Genomic DNA, 7634 nt, shown 5'->3' with positions numbered 1-7634 from the left:
GGAAAACTGGCTAGCCATATGGAGAAAACTGAAACTGGATCCCTTCCTTACACTTTATACAAAAATTAACTCAAGATGGATTAAAGACTTAAATGTAAGACCTAAAACCATAAAAACCCTAGAAGAAAACCCAGGCAATACCATTCAGGACACAGGCATGGGCAAAGACTTCATGACTAAAACATCAAAAGCAATAGCAACAAAAGCCAAAATTGACAAATGGGATCTAATTAAACTAAAGAGATTTTGCACAGCCAAAGAAACTATCATCAGAGTGAAAAGGCAACCTACAGAATGGGAGAAAATTTTGCAATCTATCCATCTGACAAAAGGTTAATATCCATAATCTACAAAGAACTTAAACAAATGTACAAGAAAAAAACAACCGCATCAAAAAGTGGTCAAAGGATATGAACAGACACTTCTCAAAAGAAGACATTTATGCAGCCAACAAACATATGTAAAAAAGCTCATCATCACTGGTCATTAGATAATGCAAATCAAAACCACACTGAGATACCACCTCATGCCAGTTAGAATGGTGATCATTAAAAAGTCAGGAAACAGATGCTGGAGCAGATAGAGAGAAATATAAACACTTTTACACTGTTCATGGGAGTGTAAATTAGTTCAAACATTGTGGAAGACAATGTGATGATTCCTCAAGGATCTAGACCTAGAAATACCATTTGACCCAGCAATCCCATTACTGGGTATCTACCCAAAGAATTATAAATCATTCTATTATAAAGAATCATGCACATATATGTGTATTGCGGCACTGTTCACAATAGCAAAGACTTGGACCAACCCAAATGCCCATCAATGATAAACTGGAGAAAGAAAATGTAGCACATATACACCATGGAATACTATGCAGCCATAAAAAAGAATGAGTTCACGTCCTTTGCATGGACATGAATGAAGCTGGAAACCATCATTCTCAGCAAATTAACACAAGAACAGAAAACCAAACACCGCATGTTCTCACTCATAAGTGGGAGTTGAAAAATGAGAACTCATGGACATGGGGAGGGGAACATCACATACCGGGACCTGTCGGGCGGTGGCGGGCTAGGGGAGGAATAGCATTAGGAGAAATACCTAATGTAGATGATGGGTTGATGGGTGCAGCAAGTCACCATGTTACGTGTATACCTATGTAACAAACCTGCGCATTCTACACATGTACCCCAGAACTTAAAGTATAATAAAAATTAGAAAAAAAAGAAAAATGGGTAAATTTCTGGTTCTGAATTACTTTGTTTTAATCCTTATTCTCCTGCCACATTACTTATTAAGTCAACTATCCTTTTCTCGTTTATGTAAAAGCATTAATTAAAGATTCTTTCCATGTAAAGCATTAATATAGTATTAAGGTTCAGAGAAAGTTTAAGGATTTATTAATACAAATCTTGTCTCAAGAACTCCTATAGGAAAAAAACAACAAAGTCAAGTAAAAGACACAGATTTGTTGCCCTGAAGCAGGTATGTATTCAACAGGAAAAAAAGCACTGATTTTTAGAAGCAGATTGTCTCTTAATCTTCAAGCATAAAAGTGTCAAAATTAAGATCCAATCAGTCTATTCCCCACAAACAGAAAAAACAACTGGTTAGAATGGTAAACTGCATGCCTTAATATACCTAAAACTCATTCCTTTCTCTCTCTGTCCCTCCCTCTCTCTCTGGATATGATCCCATGTTATTTCCATTTTATGTCTGCGGTTTTCCCCAGGTCCCTCTGCAGGTCGTCCTTATCTATGAAGCCCAGAAACACAGTGGTACATAGAATGCTAATTCATGTTTGTTCATGACATGCAAGACAACCATTTGTGTCACTGTTAACCTCACCATTCTCAACTGCACTTTCAAATGGAGAGAGGAAGGGGTTAGGTAATAGGGACAGGATTAGGTGCTATAGAAGAGCCCACAGATTTTTCTCTGATTTCCTTCATTCAACAAATATTTGTTGAATAGCTTCTCTAATGATCTGTGCAAGATACAAATGCACTGAAGATATGTCTCTCTACCTAAAAAGCTGGCTACTTATAAAGGGAAATAAACTCTCACAGTTACAATATTCTGCGTAGGGTTGGCCAAACCTTTGTTAAGCCTGCACTGCAGTTCAATTTTCTATGTTTCATCTGCTTCCTAAGCCCCCTCATTAAAGGTATTGATTGCTAATAAACATCGAAAGGATCCACTCTGAGACACACAACAAAGGGGAAGCACTCCAGTAATGAAACTGTATTTATTATTAACAGGATCTATGAGGAGGAAATGCCACAAAGCCTTGTTTACATGTTGATACTTCTAAGCACTTTAGCTAATGATTACCACAACTTTTAACTCCTGGTATAATAGTTATAGGATCAAGAAATTATAGTAGAACCTCACCTCACAGCTAAAATACAGCATTTAAAAATCTTTTCAGACCTCAATCACTATTTAAACCTTGAGAATATTTACTATAATCTTACCGTATCACTTGAGACAGTAATTTCCTGGTGGTAACTTGGATCGTCTAATCCTATGACTCTTGAGTGGTTTCAGGAATTAAGCATTTAGATGTTAACCATCCAAGATACCAATAAATGGCTTCAGCTCTGAAGAAAAACAAAATACATTTACACGTTAGGTGTGTTTATAGTAAGTACACCTGTGTGTTACTCACATCCATCCTTACTTCTGAACACATTTTATAAACCAGTGTCACCTAGTGCTGCAGATATCCTCCTTCAATAATGTTGCATGACATTTTTTCTAAGTTTTTTATTATGGAAAATTTCAAATTAGTGCAAAATTATTAAGAGTAGTATCATGAATCCCCCACCATTCCCAGCTTCAACAATTAACTCATGGCAAATCATGTTTCATTTATATCTTCATTCACTTTCCCCAACCTCTATCCCTGGATTATTCTAAAGCAAATTCGAGACATTATAACATTTCATCTGTATATAATTCATTATGCATCTCTCTAAGACAAGGATTTACTTTGTAAAAATAAGTTAATACCATTATAATATTTATATTTATAATACAATATCAACTACTAATGAGCACTCAAATTTCCCCAATTGTCTCATAAGTGTCTTTTTAACAGTTTCCTCTAATCTAAATTTAAACAAAATCCATACAAGCAATTGTGACAATATCTCTTAAATAAATTTTAATCTCTAGTTTTTCTCCTCCCTTTCTTCTGTATAGAGTGACAATGCTTTTACTAGTCAATGGTTAAACTAACATACCACAACTTAATTATTCAATAATACATTATTTTATTCACTAAAATATAGATTTGTAAAATAGTTCATGTATCTGCTAGGCCTGATATTTATCACATCTACAGATAACATTTGGAATGCATATTTTTCAAAGTCTACCTGAAATAACTCTGAGGGGGTCATGGACCATGAACAACAGTACCATATCTGTAATACTTGGATGGTTACTAAGAATAAAGAAAATGACCACAGGGAATTGTCTTTTTACCATTTATAAAGATTTCACGTTATCAGGCACATTTCATGTTTCCTTGGCTTTTTATTTTTTTGAGACGAAGTTTCACTCTTGTTGCCCAGGCTAGAGTGCAGTGAAACGATCTCAGCTCACGCTCACTGCAGCCTCCACCTCCCGGGTTCCAGCGAGTCTCCTGCCTCGGTCTCCTGAGTAGCTAGGATTACGGGCACACGCCACCACGCCCGGCTAATTTTTTTGTAGTTTTAGTAGAGATGGGGTTTCACCATGTTGGCTAGGCTGGTATCCAACTCTTGACCTCAGGTGATCCACCCGCCTCAGCCTCCCTAAAGGCTGGGATTACAGGCGTGAACCACCACGCCTGGCGGTCTTAGCATTTTTCTATAGCTAAAATAAGACAAATTTTAAATCTGGCATTAAAACTCAAATTAGCCTTATTTTAAATAATAACCAGTTGCATATTAGTTTCTCTCTTTAATTAATTTAATCCCCAACCCAACAGAAAGGGTTAAATATCCTGAAGTATTAATTTGTACCAAAAACTCTTAATTTGAAATTCCTTTAGCCAAGTTAGAAAAACATAATATTTCATTTACTCACAGGTATAATCAATTAAATCATCACTAAAGCCAAATCTTCAAAGCCAAAAATCTGGGAAATATGAATAAAATACTAACTTGTTTGTGCTTGTTCACAGTATCATTCAAACTTACTGGAATTTTTGACTGCTCCAGCAAATATTTCTAAAATTTATTATCAATATGATAGCTAACAATCCTGCCATAATTCTTGATACTTTACTTATCTTAGGTTCATGGAATCACTTCTCCCTCAAACCTAAAAAAAACTAATGTGACAAACAGCATGTCATGTCTTGTGGGCATGGTCTCACTGGACAATATTTAATGAGATTTAAGCTATCTTTCATTTCATCTTCTGGGACAAATTACAAAACCAGTCACTACTGGAGTACAATGAAGTTTTAGGAATACAGCAAAAATCCTACCTAGGACCGATTTGTACCACCATGTCTAGGTATTTCATTTTGCTTTGCTTTTGCTTGCAGTCTTCAGCTCAGACATAGCAAGTGCTAATGTCACGCTTTTGTTGTATGTGTTTTTTCTTGTAATCACACTGTCATGGCACTATGTCACTTTAAGACTTCTCAATATTTGTCCAGAGTTTGTAACACTTCTTCAGTAGACACACAACCTTCCTATTTTCAACTTTTCACTTTTGATAAGATAAAATAAATGCATCTTTTGGTAACCCTGGAAAATATGTGGTTTATACTTCTCTGGCTTTCTTCATAGGTTATAATCACTTTTAGCAGGGCTGGCTTGGTGGGGGTGGGTCTTCCTGGGACTTTTTTGGTCTGTTTATTTGCATGACAATCACTTTTTCATCTTGTCTCCATATGTATCACTTAATATGGGCTTAATTTTTATTTTCATTCCACTTGATCAGAGAACATTTTATCTGTAAAGAAGAGTAATTTTTACTACTACTTTTATAATACTATTTTGAGACACTGAAGGTCAGAGAGGTTTGGTAATTCTACATGGTCATGCTATGCAAATAATCATTGCTGTTCTTTCTTATTTAAAACAAAAAAGTTCAAATAAAAACAGACATCAGTTGGTATTTGACAACACTGAAGAGAAGACTGTAAACAGCCCAACAGCCCAAGCCTTGAAGGAAGGGCAAGACTTTTCACCTACAGAGAGAGTAATAATGTAGAAGCTTCCATGTGTAATAGTGAACAGTGGTCCAGCTCTGGTACTTGGGAGTGCCTCAGGGCAAATGAGGTCCCTCGGGGCAGGAAGCCTCATTTCACTTCAGTACAGAAAGCAAAAGAAAGCTGAATGGGTGTTCAAATAACACATGAACCTCATTCCTTTCTGAACAGAATTTCTAGAATAATAACAGAAATGCCACAAATTTACCTTAATTTTAGGAAGACATCTGATGTGTGTGTCTCTAATATACATTAATACAGGAAACAATAATCCCAAGCAAATAGAGTAAAAATTAAGGATAAATGAATTTCAGAGATGTTCAATATAGTATTCACAATACTTGTCTGTATGACAGGAATACTCCACAATTTGAACAGAGAAGTTATGGTGCCTGGCATATGGTAGATTTGAGCTTGACATAAGGAACAACAACTTAAATAGTACGTAAGTAATAAAAAGACTGCTTCATAAAAGATTGGGGTCCCTGCTCAGTGAATCTTTAGGCAACAATTGTTAGGAATGCTAACATTCTTACAGAATGCTATAAAAGTGATTACGCCACCAGGTAAAAAGATTATGGTAAATTACCTCAAAGATCCAAGCTCAAAACTCTAAATGTAACTTCAAAATGTATTTTATATTATACTTGAATACTAGAGGGTGTGGTGACTTAGAAATTAATATTTCAACTAAAGCGAGAAACCACATTATAAGACACGGAATCTATGAGGGTCAATTCCTGCCATTCTATTAAAACTAATTCTGAGAATCTTGCAAGGCCTCTTAAAATGATGCAAAAACCAAAATGACCCAAGTGTTCTGACAGCCTTTTAGAGTGAGGATGCAACAGTTTTCAAATAAATTTAAAATGATCATAGTTTCTGTAACACAAAAATAATTACAGAAAACAAAATACAGTAACTTCTTTAATCTGCCAAAGATTGTGTAAAACAAGAAAATTTACAAGTAATCAAGTGCAGGCAGCAATTAGTCAAATATTGTTTATATCTCATTAGTAAAATCATTTTAAAAAAGAATTTATGGTCATCCCTTTAATTACCAAAGAAAATTCATGATTTGTAAAATTAACAGTGGTTCTATCACTCTTCATTTGCTAAGTAATTCACTTTTTCTCTTGAGAAATGCTGTAATTTTAAAATTTTAAAAAATGAACTTGCATTTAACCTTCTCTTAGTCAATTTTTTTTTTTGAGATGGAGTCTCACTCTGTCGCCAGGCTGGAGTACAGTGGCACGATCTTGGCTCGCTGCAACCTCTGCCTCCCATATTCAAGCGATTCTCCTACCTCAGCTTCCCAAGTAGCTAGGATTACAGGCGTGTGCCACCATGCCCGGCTAATTTTTGTATTTTTAGTAGAGATGGGGTTTCACCATGTTGGCCAGGCTGGTCTCAAACTTTTGACCTAAAGTGATCCACCCACCTCAGCCTCCCAAAGTGCTGGGATTACAGCGTGAGCTACTGCAGCCAGTCTCTTTTTAACTTTCTCCCAAATTTCAATTTTAAAAAGTATGGAAACATACTACACTGACTAATATAATTACAGATTATATTACATGACCTGCTAAAAATGCTGTGTAATGATACTCAGCCAGAATATTTGGGCTTCACTGCAAAAATCTAAATTTCTTGCTGATAAAGCAATGTTCTCTGCAGGTGAATTTGTCAACATTTTATTGACTTTACATTTTTAGCCAGACGAGCAGTTATTGTCATACTACTTGATCTAATGAAAACAAGCAGCAAATTTTCCATTCACAATTTTAAGAGGAAGTTTTCTATAAAAGTTTCATTCATTAAATCAAATGAAAACAGCATCACAGTGGTACATTTTCTTATACACTGATGAATGAATGTATTTTAGAATAATTTTCATACTACATTTTCATGTTGGCACAGAAAAATGAAATATAAATCTTTCCGTTCTACATCTAGAGTTAAGAACCAAGAGAAAATTTTTGGACAAATTCAATCTGGGATGTACTACACACACTCCTAACTTCTATTAGGATTACTTATAGTAATCTATTACTGTAAGTATACCACACGTAAGTTTACAGAAATCATACCCTCAACAAATATTTATTAAACAGAACTATCTGCCAGGATGATGGAAAAAAAGTGAATAAAACAAAAATCCCTATCCTTGTGGAGCTTATATTCCAGTGGGAGCTTAAGCCTTTTGGAGTTACTACTTTAGAAATCTGAAAGAGGTGGAGATGTCATCTTCCAAAAAGCACATTTCTGTAACTTTGAAGAGTTGAGCCTTCCTAATCCAACCACTAATTATGGATTAAGAGCCTCTGAGAAAAAATCCTCCTTATACTTATTTTCTATGCCTACCATTTATAGTAGGTTTTTTAATTTTTTTTTTTTTTTTTTTTTTTTTTTTTTTTTT

The 7634-nt window shown here is 35.1% G+C and overlaps 1 protein-coding gene across 1 annotated transcript in view; it reads right to left on the bottom strand.

Moving 5' to 3' along the window:
- The window catches only part of FRYL (FRY like transcription coactivator), a 294438-nt gene that overhangs the window by 204653 nt on the left and 82151 nt on the right, over positions 1–7634 (bottom strand). The window contains 1 exon segment of the mRNA XM_017878697.1: positions 2481–2606. The gene's annotated coding sequence lies outside the window, so the exon portion shown is untranslated.

Source organism: Rhinopithecus bieti, unplaced genomic scaffold (assembly GCF_001698545.2).
Source record: "Rhinopithecus bieti isolate Rb0 unplaced genomic scaffold, ASM169854v2 scaffold_11787, whole genome shotgun sequence".
Lineage (NCBI taxonomy): Eukaryota > Metazoa > Chordata > Mammalia > Primates > Cercopithecidae > Rhinopithecus > Rhinopithecus bieti.
The sequence above is the reverse complement of the archived record's forward strand: the minus strand, read 5'-3'. Positions and strand labels throughout refer to the sequence as shown.